Source organism: Odocoileus virginianus, chromosome 10 (assembly GCF_023699985.2).
Source record: "Odocoileus virginianus isolate 20LAN1187 ecotype Illinois chromosome 10, Ovbor_1.2, whole genome shotgun sequence".
Taxonomy (NCBI): domain Eukaryota; kingdom Metazoa; phylum Chordata; class Mammalia; order Artiodactyla; family Cervidae; genus Odocoileus; species Odocoileus virginianus.
In genome coordinates this window covers 19,264,384-19,277,272 of record NC_069683.1, presented here as the reverse complement: position 1 = coordinate 19,277,272, position 12,889 = coordinate 19,264,384, and the positions used below count along the sequence as shown (strand labels likewise).

General features: G+C 40.2%; 1 long non-coding RNA gene and 1 pseudogene across 2 annotated transcripts in view; both read right to left on the bottom strand.

Moving 5' to 3' along the window:
- The window catches only part of LOC110123936 (uncharacterized), a 91,246-nt gene extending 79,277 nt beyond the window's left edge, over positions 1–11,969 (bottom strand). For both annotated transcript variants that reach the window (XR_011489788.1, XR_011489787.1), the window contains exon 1: positions 11,564–11,969. This is a non-coding gene — a long non-coding RNA (uncharacterized lncRNA). The remainder of the gene's footprint in view (positions 1–11,563) is intronic.
- Positions 11,970–12,237: 268 nt separating this feature from the next.
- Positions 12,238–12,326, bottom strand: LOC139037269 (U2 spliceosomal RNA; annotated as a pseudogene).
- Positions 12,327–12,889: the final 563 nt, after the last annotated feature.

Genomic DNA, 12,889 nt, shown 5'->3' with positions numbered 1-12,889 from the left:
CTTGAAGTTGAAGATCCCCTTAGATATTTTAGCTAGCCTTTCAAAATAACCTTTAGAGCTGTGTTGCCAAATATGGTAGCTGCAATCTACACACATGTAGCCTATTCAATTTCAATTAGTTAAAATCCAATAAAGCTGATAATTAAATTCCTTGGTTGCACTAGCTACATTTTAAACACTCAATAGCTAGGCTAACTAATGGCTATCTAACATAAGTCTAATGGCTGCTGTATTGTACCATATAAATGATCTATCATCCAAGAAAACTCTATTGTAAAGTTACGTTTAAAGACCCATCCTCATAATAGTGCTTGAGTGCACTCATTTAAAATGAGAAATAAAATTATCAAGGATCTTAGGCACTGTAGTATCAGCATCAAATCCTGAGTTCAACACCTCTTAACTGAAGTCCAGCTGGCATTTCTTGTTCTCTATCTTGATATGAACATAAACAGATGCTCTGGAGGAGAAATAAAATTCTCAACATGAATGTGCTCTTAACTTGGAGTTGATAAGTATGCAAAATGATCTATTTTGCTACTATTTATCTGTTTTGTTATTTTACGGTCAAAGCATCAATATGCTATTTTAAGATCTCCCCTATCCATTCAATATAAAGTTCTGGTAAATCAAAAAAAAAATATTGAAACCATTAGAATGTGATAAAAAGAGTAATAAATTCTGATATAAAAGAATAAGTATGGCATTTGCAGAGTGGGATAAAATACTCTGATCTCATTGCAGAGTATACTCCTAAAATCACTCTAGGCTGACAGTCTTAAATATTACAGATTCTAAAGTATAAATAAGATATAAGTCCAATAGGATATATTAAATAACTGACATTTGTGTGCCTGTGTGCTAAGTCACTTCAGTCGTGTCAGAGTCTTTGTGATCCTATGGACAGAAGCCTGCCAGGCTCCTCTGTTCATGGGATTTTCCAGGCAAGAATACTGGAGTGGGTTGCCATGTCCTCCTCCAGGGGATCTTCCAGACCCAGGGATTGAACATGCATCTTTTATGTCTCCTGAATTGGCAGGCAGGTTCTTTACCACTAGCACCACCCAGGTAGCCCAACTGATGCTTAGATGTTTCAAAATCTTGGCTCTAAACAAAACATTTTCAGACATTTTACTGAATTCTGTTTACTTTATCTGCAGTGTCATCTCTAACTTGATCGCTCTTTAAACTGATGCCTACAAACTAACTCCATCCCCTAAAGACATGAGAGTTGTCAACATGAGGGTACCGCTCTGGGAGCATCTGTAAATCCTGGTGACATATTACACAGGTGGCCTTAACAGCAGGTGAAGCGCAGTCTGTTTCACTAGCATCTGCTTTTGTTGGCCGCCCACAGGTGGCTCCTCATTCATGTGCTCTCAAATGATCTCAGTTTTCTCCCCAGAGAAGAATCTAACTTTGAGTTGAACAGTCCAAATTTCTCTATGGCTGTTGGCTGGGTGAGGGGTTGGGGGGGGGGGGCAGGATCAGAGGAGCAAGCAAGGACACAGGTATTTGTTAGTCAGCAAGAGATTTATTATCTCATTATAACCTTTTGAACATCCCACCAAGGTGTGCTTGCTTGCCTTCATTTTTCAGATGAAAATAACGAAACTCAGAGTTTACATTTGATGCACAAGGTCAATGGGCAATAACAACTAGCCCAGTGAGTTGTTCTAAGAATTATAATGTGTTACCAAATGTATAACTATGAACTGCAGTACCTTGTATATTTAATATCTTTTTCTGAAAAAACTACAAAGACTGCCAGCTGTCTATAGCTACCTTATTGTGTGTGTGTGTGTGTGTGTGTGCATGTGCATGCACACTCAGCCATGTCTGACTCTCTGTGTCCCCATGGACAGGCCAGATTTCTCTGTCCATAGGATTTTCCAGGCAAGAATACTGGAGTGGGTTGCCATTTCCTTCTTCAGGGGATCTTCCCAACCAGGGATCAAACCTGGGTCTCCCACATTGCAGGCAGATTCTTTACCATCTGAGCCACCAGTTGCCATTTTCTCCTCCAGGAGATCTTCCTGGCCCAGAGATTGAATCCAAGTCTCCTGGGTCTCCTGCATTGGCAGGTAGATTCTTTACCACTGAGCCACTTTGGAAGCCCCACCTTATTAAACTTCACTGAAAACTGAAATATCTTCAACACTCTATCTTTCAAATTTACTTATCAACCTGAAAATATGATGGCTCACCCACACATAAAGATAGCAGTGATAAACATGAAAAACAAGTACAATTGTAAATATAATCATTTATCTTGGAAGAATAAATGGTGACTATCTTTTTGATTTCTGCATTCCTACTGAATTTTGCATATTGATAACATCATTTTTAAAGAACTGCATAGAAACTTATTATCAAGTCAAAAAAAAAAAAGAGAGAGAGAGATTTATGTTTGAATATTTCAATCATTTTCAGCCCAGGTATAAGACAAGGTTCTTTCGGTCAATATGGTTGGAGAGAAAACAATTTAACCCATGTTTAAAATGAGCTGTATTAATACTTCTGGGCTGTCAGAAAATTCTGTACTTGAAATTTCTCTTTATGCTCATACTTCCTTGCAGCAGCACTTCTAATATTTTCACAGTGATGATATGAAGGAAAAATCAACAGAAGGTGTCTTTTCTTTAATTAGGACCATTTAATATAGGGCAAAAGCCAGTCTTGAAAATCACAGATTATACTTGGAAGGTACCTATTTTGGGTTCTTATTCACCCCATAGGGCTTGCATGTGGAAGGTCCATGAACAGTCTTCAAAGAGTTCATGACTCCCTGAAACTTTATAAAAATATATATGCATATTTCTCAGTGTGGGTTTATAGCTTTCATTAGATTCCAGCATGACTGGAAAATAACCAGGCACTTGCTTTCCCCAGCACCTGTGCTAATTTAAAACCTCAATTAGCATTTGTAATATGCTAAATCCAAGATGCAATATCCAAATGTTAGTGCCATAAATGGATATAGCAGAGATAATGGTTGGAAGAAATCCATCTACAACAAAGAAACTCAGAATTCAAAGAAATCTTAAGAATAATCTACTATTCTCTTATAGTCTTCTTTTTAATTTATTGTTTAACCTGAATCTCCTTTACTCATCACCAATAGATATTTAAACATTTTTTTCTCTATTTATAGAAAGTCTACACTGTGTAAATGTTGGTTGCTTCAAATAGCTATTCATTAAAAAGTTACTAATCTTAACGTGGTGACTCAATGTTAAAGAATCTGCCTGCCATTGTAGGAGACACGAGTTTAAGCCATGGGTTGGGAAGATCCCTGGAGAAGGAAATGGCAACCCACTCCTAAATTCTTGCCTGGGAAATCCCATGGACAGAGAACTCTGGCAGGCCACAGTCCATGGGGTAACAAAAGAGTCAGATACAATTTATCAAATAAGCAATAACAACAACAAAAAGTTACTATAAGTAATGAACACCACTTAGAGTAACAGCCCAAGAAAGAGCAGCCCCAAGAAATGACTTCTCTGGTCTTTCAAAGGAGGTTTATTTCATCAGGAGAGTAAATTACTGACCAACTTCACCATCCTCTCCTGTCACAAGAAATTAGTTATTATCATCCAATAAAGCCCCTCACTTTAGAATGAAGAAAATCAGTACTATCCCTTTTGAATGCCTCAATCTTTCAACTGAAGCCAGAATTTGCAGACAAAACCTCCAATTCCCAGTCATTTGGTGTTTTTATTGTGCTAAAAGTCTTTAACAACTAACCCTAATTTGTAACTTCTATATGTAAAACCCTTCAATATCTTCCTGGTCCACTTCAAATAAAATAATCATAATACATATTTTAAAAACCCTATACTTAGAAATTACCCTGGTGGTCCAGTGGTTAAAATTTCACCTTCCAATGCAGGGGTTGTGGATTTTATCCCTGATCAAGAAACTGAGATCCCACATGGTTCATGGCCAAAAATCTAAAACATAAAAGCAATATCGTAACAAATTCAATAAAGACTTTAAAAGTGGTATACATTAAAAGAAAAAAAAAGAAAAAAAAAAAACCCTACATTGCCTAGAAGGCACTGTAGAATTGTTAAGTAGTTAGAATAGGAAAAAGGAGTCCAAAATGGCAGTGGCTGAAAGAAAAAGAAGGGAAAAGCCAGCAAAAATAGAACAAAGGAAGGTCTAAGGACCTGAGTGAGGACCTCAGGTAAAACAAACAGCTCTCCTGGCAAGTCCTAATCACATAGGGCAGGCCCAGGGGGAGGAGACAAATGCATAAAAGGAGGAAGCCTAGAAGGATTGAGGCCTCTCCTCTCTGCCTTTTGGGTTGGCCCACCCTCACTCCTCAAGGTTACACTATACTGTGTTTTTCCTAATAAAACTGAGCTATAACACTGGTCTTTATGGGTGTTAGTTCTAAAAAGTCCTGTAGGTCTTCATAGAACCGTTCAACTTCAGCTTCTTCAGTGTTACTAGTTGGGGCACAGACTTGGATTACCATGATATTGAATGGTTTGCCTTGGAAGCAAACAGGGATCATTCTGTCGTTTTTGAGATTTCATCCCAGTACTGCATTTCAGACTCTTCTGTTGACTATGATGGCTACTCCATTTCTTCTAAGGGATTCCTGCCCACAGTAGTAGATATAATGGTCATCTGAGTTAAATTCACCCATTCCTGTCCATTTTAATTTGCTGATTCCTAGAATGTTGACATTCATTCTTGCCATCTCCTGTTTGACCACTTCCAATTTGCCTTGATTCATGGACCTAACATTCCAGGTTCCTATGCAACATTGCTCTTTACAGCATCAGACCTTGCTTCTATCACCAGTCCCATCCACAACTGGGTATTGTTTTTGCTTTGGCTCCATTCCTTCATTCTTTCTGGAGTTATTTCTCCACTGATCTCCAGTAGCATATTGGGCACCTACTGACCCGGGGAGCTCCTCTTTCAGTATCCTATCATTTTGCCTTTTCATACTGTTCATGGGGTTCTCAAGACAAGAATACTGAAGTGGTTTGCCATTCCCTTCTCCAGTGGACCACATTCTGTCAGACCTCTCCACCATGACCTGACCGTCTTGGGTGGCCCCACACGGCATGTCTTAGTTTCATTGAGTTAGACAAGGCTGTGGTCCTGGGATCAGATTGGCTAGTTTTCTGTGATTGTGGTTTTAATGTGTCTGCCCTCCGATGGCCTCTCGTAATGCCTACCATCTTACTTGGGTTTCTCTTATCTCGGATGTGGGGTATCTCTTCACGGCTGCTCCAGCAAAGCGAAGCCGCTGCTCCTTACCTTGGAGGAGGGGTATCTTCTCAGGGCCGCCCCTCCTGACCTTGAACGTGGAGTAGCTCCTCTTACCCTCCTGCGCCTGACAGCAGCCATTCCTTGGAGGTGGGGTTGCTCTTCTCAGCCACCGCCCCTGCCCTCGGGGGTGTGGTAGCTCCTCTAGGCCGCCACCCCTGACCTCAGAGGTGGGGTAGCTCCTCTTGGCTGCTGCTCCTGCGCTGTCGCAGCCTGGTGCTCTCGGTCACTGCCACTGACCTTGGGCAAGGGGTAGCTCCTCACGGCCATGCTTCTGTGCCATCCGCCACAGCCGGCGCGCTTCTTTCCAAAAGTAGGAAGTCAAGAAACACCTGAAGTGACAGGCAAATTTGGCCTTGGAGTACGGAATGAAGCAGGGCAAAGGCTAATAGAGTTTTGCCAAGAGAACACACTGGTCATAGCAAACACCCTCTTCCAACAACACAAGAGAAGACTCTACACATGGACATCACCAGATGTTCAACACAGAAATCAGATTGATTATATTCTTTGCAGCCAAAGATGGAGAAACTCTATACAGTCAGCAAAAACAAGACCGGGAGCTGACTGTGGCTCAGATCATGAACTCCTTATTGCCAAATTCAGACTTAAACTGAAGAAAGTAGGGAAAACCACTAGACCATTCAGGTATGACCTAAATCAAATCCCTTATGATTATACAGTGGAAGTGAGAAATAGATTTAAGGAACTAGATCTGATAGACAGAGTGCCTGATGAACTATGGACGGAGGTTTGTGACATTGTACAGGAGACAGGGATCAAGACCATCCCCATGGAAAAGAAATGCAAAAAGGCAAAATGGTTGTCTGAGGAAGCCTTACAAATAGCTGTGAAAAGAAGAGAAGCAAAAAGCAAAGGAGTAAAGGAAAGATATTCTCATTTGAATGCAGAGTTCCAAAGAATAGCCAGGAGAGATAAGAAAGCCTTCCTCAGCGATCAATGCAAAGAAATAGAGGAAAACAACAGAATGGGAAAGACTAGCAATATCTTCAAGAAAATTAGAGATCTCAAGGGAACATTTCAGGCAACGATGGGTTCGATAAAGGACAGAAATGGTATGGACCTAACAGAAGCAGAATATATTAAGAAGAGGTGGCAAGAATACACAGAAGAACTATACAAAAAAGATCTTCATGAGCCCGATAATCACAATGGTGTGATCACTCACCTAGAGCCAGACATCCTGGAATGTGAAGTCAAGTGGGCCTTAGAAAGCATCACTACGAACAAAGCTAGTGGATGTGATGAAATTCCAGTTGAGCTATTTCAAATCCTGAAAGATGATGCTTTGAAAGTGCTGCACTCAATATGCCAGCAAATTTGAAAATTCAGCAGTGGCCACATGACTGGAAAAGATCAGTTTTCATTCCAATCCCTAAGAAAGGCAATCCTACGGAATGCTCAAACTACCGCACAATTGCGCTCATCTCACACGCTAGTAAAGTAATGCTCAAAATTCTCCAAGCCAGGCTTCAGCAATATGTGAACCAAGAACTTCCAGATGTTCAAGCTGGTTTTAGAAAAGGCAGAGGAAGCAGAGATCAAATTGTCAATAACAGCTGGATCATCAAAAAAGCAAAAGAGTTCCAGAAAAACATCTATTTCTGCTTTATTGATTAATGCCAAAGCCTTTGACTGTGTGGATCACAATAAATTGTGGAAAATTCTGAAAGAGATGGGAATACCAGACCACCTGACCTGCCTCTTGAGAAACCTGTATGCAGGTCAGGAAGCAACAGTTAGAACTGGGCATGGACCAAAAGACTGGTTCCAAATAGGAAAAGGAGTATGTCAAGGCTATATATTGTCACCCTGCTTATTTAACTTATATGCAGAGTACATCATGAGAAACGCTGGGCTGGAAGAAGCACAAGCTGGAATCAAGATTGCCGGGAGAAATATCAATAACCTCAGATATGCAGATAACACCACCCTTATGGCAGAAAGTGAAGAGGAACTGAAAAGCCTCTTGATGAATGTGAAAGAGGAGAGTGAAAAAGTTGGCTTAAAGCTCAACATTCAGAAAATTAAGATCATGGCATCTGGTCCCATCACCTCATGGGAAATAGATGGGGAGACAGTAGAAACAGTGTCAGACTTCATTTTTTGGGGCTCGAAAATCACTGCAGATGGTGACTGCAGCCATGAAATTAAAAGACACTTACTCCTTGGAAGGAAGTTTATGACCAACCTAGATAGCATATTAAAAAGCAGAGACATTACTTTGTCAACAAAGGTCCATCTGGTCAAGGCTATGGTTTTCCAGTGGTCATGTATGGATGTGAGAGTTGGACTCTGAAGAAAGCTGAGCACTGAAAAATTGATGCTTTTGAACTGTGGTGTTGGAGAAGACTCTTGAGAGTCCCTTGGACTGCAAGGAGATCCAACCAGTACATCCTAAAGGAGATCAGTCCTGGGTGTTCATTGGAAGGACTGATGCTGAAGCTGAAACCCCAATACTTTGGCCACCTCATGTGATGAACTGACTCATTGGAAAAGACCCTGATGCTGGGAAAGATTGGGGGCAGGAGGAGAAGGGGATGACAGAGGATGAGATGGCTGGATGGCATCACCGACTCGATGGGCATGAGTTTGAGTAAACTCTGGGAGTTGGTGATGGCGTGCTGCGATTCATGGGGTTGCAAAGAGTCAGACACAACTGAGCGACTGAACTGAACTGATAACACTCGTCCATCCATAGCTTCAAATTTTTGCTGCGGCAAGAAAGAACTGAGGAAATTATACACTCCCCCACATCTAAATTGAGCTAGCCAGGAGTACTGTTTGTTTTACCTGAGGTCCTTACTCCAGTCCTCGGACGTGTCTTTGTTATATTTTCAAGCACTTCTCCCCCTTTGTCTTTTAGCCACCACCATTTTAGACTCCTTTTTCCTATTCTAACTTCCTAACAGAATCAGATTTTTTTTTTTTTTTTTTTTGCCTTCTCTATGCTTATTACATGCCTCTCTACCCTACTGGTGCCTACTCCAACTACATTAGCCTTTTTTAGTTCCTCAAATACAAAATTCTTTTTTTTTTTTCTTTGAATATATGGTTCTTTTTCCTGGAATATGTTTCTCCTTGTTGTCTCAATGCTGGTTCCCTTTCATCATTCCAGTCATAATTTGAAAGTTACCTCTTCAGAGGAACCATCTCAGACTATGAAACCTCAATGAATCCTTACAACAGCCCCTGTCCCCTGCCTCCATTTTATTCTACTATTTTATTTCTTTTGTATTTTTCACCATCTTCATCACAATTTTAACACATATTAAAACAGAATAAATGTAATATTTCCACCTTGCCCATCCATCCTCTATGAAAACAGATTCTACAATGAGCAGAGTGGTTGGTAAAGATTTAGCCATCAGAGAATCTTTCTTCTTAGTGGATCCATGCTGAAGTTGAGGCTCCAATACTTTGGCCACCTGATGTGAAGAGCCGACTCACTGTAAAGACCCTGATGCTGGGAAAGACTGAGGGAAGGAGAAGAAGGGGCAGACAGAGGATGAGATGGTTGGATGGCATCACTGACTCAATTGACATGAGTTTGAGAAAACTCTGGGAGATGGTAGACAGGGAAGCCTTGCATGCTGCAGTTCATGGGGTTGAAGATAGGAGGACACAACTTAGTGTCTGAACACCAACAGGTTATTATCTATCTATGAGAAAATTATTCTCAGATAACCTCAAATGAAAATCAAAATCAGAAACATCAGTTTTAATATTTTTTAGCTTTGGTTGCATCATTAGGAGCCAGCATAATTATGAGCAAGAAATGATTAAACAAGAATACTGTAAGCTACCATAGCGATAAGGAATGTTTAACAATATAACCACAAATAATACCCAGGGCTCTGGTGGCTAATGACTGTAAGGCACATTTCAAATTCAGTTCACAGTGAAAAACAAATGAATAGTAAATCCATCATTGTTTCCATTATGTGGAAAATTCTGAAAGAGATGGGAATACCAGACCACCTAACCTGCCTCTTGAGACATCTGTACACAGGTCAGAAAGCAACAGTTAGAACTGGACATGAACAATAGACTGATTCCAAATAGGAAACGGAGTATGTCGAGACTGTATATTGTCACTGTGTGTATTTAACTTATATGCAGAGTACATCACAAGACATGTTGGGCTGAATGAAGCACAAGCTGGAATCAAGATTGCTGGGAGATATATCAACAACCTCAGATATTCAGATGATACCACCCTTATGGCAGAAAGTGAAGAAGAACTAAAGAGCCTCTTGGTGAATGTCAAAGAGGAGAGTGAAAAAGTTGGCTTAAAGGTCAACATTAAGAAAACTAAGATCATGGCATCCAGTCCCATCACTTCACAGCAAATAGATGGGGAAACAGTGCAAACAGTGGAAACATAAATAAAGACATTATTTTTATTTTTTATTTTTATGGGCTCCATAAAAATATTTTTTGGGATCCAAAATCACTGCAGATGGTGATTGCAGCCATGAAATAAAAAGATGCTTACTCCTTGGAAGAAAAGTTATGACCAACCTAAACAGCATATTAAAAAGTAGAGATATTACTTTATCAACAAAGGTCCATCTATTCAAACTATGGTTTTTCCACAAGTCATGTATGAATGTGAGAGCTGGACTATAAAAAAAGCTGAGCGTCAAAGAATTGATGCTTTTGAAGTATGATGTTGGAGAAGACTCTTGAGAGTCCCTGGCACTGCAAGGAGATCAAACCAGCCCATCCTAAAGGAAATCAGTCCTGAATGTTCATTGGAAGGACTGATGTTGAAGCTGAAACTCCAATACTCTGGCCACCTGATGTGAAGTGCTGACTCATTTGAAAAGACCCTGATGCTGGGAAAGATTGAAGGCAAGAGAAGAAGGGGATGACAGAGCATGAGATGGTTCAATGGCATCACTGACTCAATGCACATGAGTTTGAGTAAACTCTGGGAGTTGCTGATGGACAGGGAGGCCTGATGAGCTGCAGTCCATGGGGCTGCAAAGAGTCAGACACGACTGAGCAACTGAACAGAACTGAACTGAAGTCCATTATTATTTGCATTGTAAATAATTAATTGGGATTTGATTTATAATCTTTAGCAAACACTTCTAAATCTTTATCCCTTTTTTCCCAATTCTCTTGGGACCATCTCATAAACCAAACTCCTAAAATTCCCTTCCACAATAACCCTTGAGGTTTTTGGTGTTCTTTCTCTAGCTTCTTCTCTATGCACAACCTTAACATCTCCATAAAATTTTTTCTCCCTTCACTAGTGCTTTCTTCTCATTCTTTATCCAGTTCACAATTTTATCACCACACTTCTCCTAAACCTATATTTAAACATCACAAATGTTCAGTAATAGCTTGAAAATGGACTCAAAAGGGACCATTCTCCTTAGAGAGATGGGGATCAAGATAGAGGAGGATAAATATGATTGGGAGAGTACTGATAATAAAGGCCTTCTTCAGGTGCTTTATTTTATCCTGCACAGAACTCACACTCAAACATTATAATGACATTTGTTTGTCTAAAAAGGATCTTCATTTTTATTCCATTGCCAATCAGATATGCCTTCTTTTTAAAGCATTATTATAGACTGTTACTATATTATTATCCCTTATAGGCAGCTAGGGAAAACCATAACCAATTTTGAAAACAAAATATGCATAATTATTCAAGAAAGTAAAGAGAAAATAAAAGAAATTTTGGAGGTAAAAAGTATAATCATTAGAATTAAAAAATGAGATAGCATAAAAACTGCACAGATTGATATTAATGAGAAATATAGTGAAATTACATGTAGTGTCAATTTACTCAGGATGCACTACGGAGAAAAAAATTTCAAAAATACAGAAGAGGATTAGACATCAATGGAAGATAGACTAATACCACCACGTATATGGATTTAAAAAACGGATAAAATTTTGTAAAGAAATCTTGAAGATACATCATCCAAGAATTGTTCATGAATCTCGAGATTGAAAGTGAACACTGAATAATGAACATGAAAATTATTAACATTCAGATGTCTCATGGGCAGATTTCAGAACATCAGTGATTAAATAAAACTTTAAGTGACCTGCCACTAGGGTATTTTTAAAGCAACAATATATTTCAGAAGTTACTAGAGTATATCTTTCAAGTGCCTATAAACATTTCTGAATCTAGAATTCGATACCAAGTGAAATTATCATACAGGAGTGACAACAGAAGGAAGACATTTTCAGATACACAAAGACACTTAGCTCACAATTCACTTACTAAATAACGGGAACCTCATCCTCAAAAAGACACTTCACAGGGTAACAGCTTTCATTTGTGGTCCCACCCCAGAGCTCTGTGCCATTGTTGACGACACGGTCTCCTCTTTCACCTCAGAAACGGGGTCAGTTTAATGCCGAAGGCACGGGCCCCAACGGCAGCAACAACTCCTCTTTCTCATGCCCCAAAGACCCCAAACTCGAATACCTGAGTGGGACGCGCACAGCTAGGCCGTCGGTAACAGCCAGGAAGCTGAAGATGGAGTTCTGTTTGAGCACCAACGCGAAGGCGTGGAAGAGGGAGCCGTGAAGTCTGTGCGGAAGCCCAGACTTACGGTGCTGATGAAGGAGCCGGCAAACAGCGGAGCAGCCACAAGGTTACCTTGGCCGCTGCCAGGGACACCGGAAGTAGTTAGGAAGCGTCTGAAGCGTGCCTAAGGGGCCCGCCTCCGGCGGCATCCCCGCCCGGTCCGGGCATCAGGCTCCGTCCTGCCGTGCTGCCCTCAACAACCCTGGACAAGTCTCTGCTAGCTCATTTTAAACAGTGGATAGTTTTCTAACCTAAGAATGTACCCCAATTTATTTTCTTATTTTTCTCTTCATGAATATAGCAAGTGTTTCTTTCTTGTGCGTGTGTCTCCTTTTGTATCACCGGCAGGACTTCCTAGGTTTTCTAGAGAATGCCAAATTGCTTTCAAAAGTAAGTTTAAACTGATTAAGAACAGATACTACACTTGATCTTAGCCAAAAGGCCGAGAAGCGGATGGGGAATACATGTAAATCCATGGGAAAAAAAGAAAAAGAAAAAGAAAAAGAAACTAGCAATAAAACTGTTGTTGTTCCTCAAACAAAAACATTAAGACCTGAACAATAGTTTAGATCTGCTCCCCCTAAACCAAATATACCTATTGCCCTGCCTTCTCCATCAGATACCTCAGGGACACAGTCTATTCTAGGTGGGTGTCACTATGCCCAGGTGCAGGATGAAGGCCAAGATGGCCTGCAAGTGAGGGCCACTAGAGGCAACTGACGTCCTTGTGTTGAGCTTACTATTCGCTGGTTCTCCAGAAATAAAGATAAGGTTAAAGCTTTAAGTGATATTGGGACTAAATTTTCTCTAGTACATGATAACCCTCAGAAGTTTTCTGGCCACCTCAGTACCATCAATGAGTATGGAAGGCAAGTGGTTATAATGTAAAATGTACCTTTGACACTGCAAATTGGATATTTTCCTCCATGAGGATACAAGGCTTTTATCATTTCAATACTAAAGAGCATATATTAATATAGTAGGTATTGACATGTCAAATTTTGCAAACCTATATCT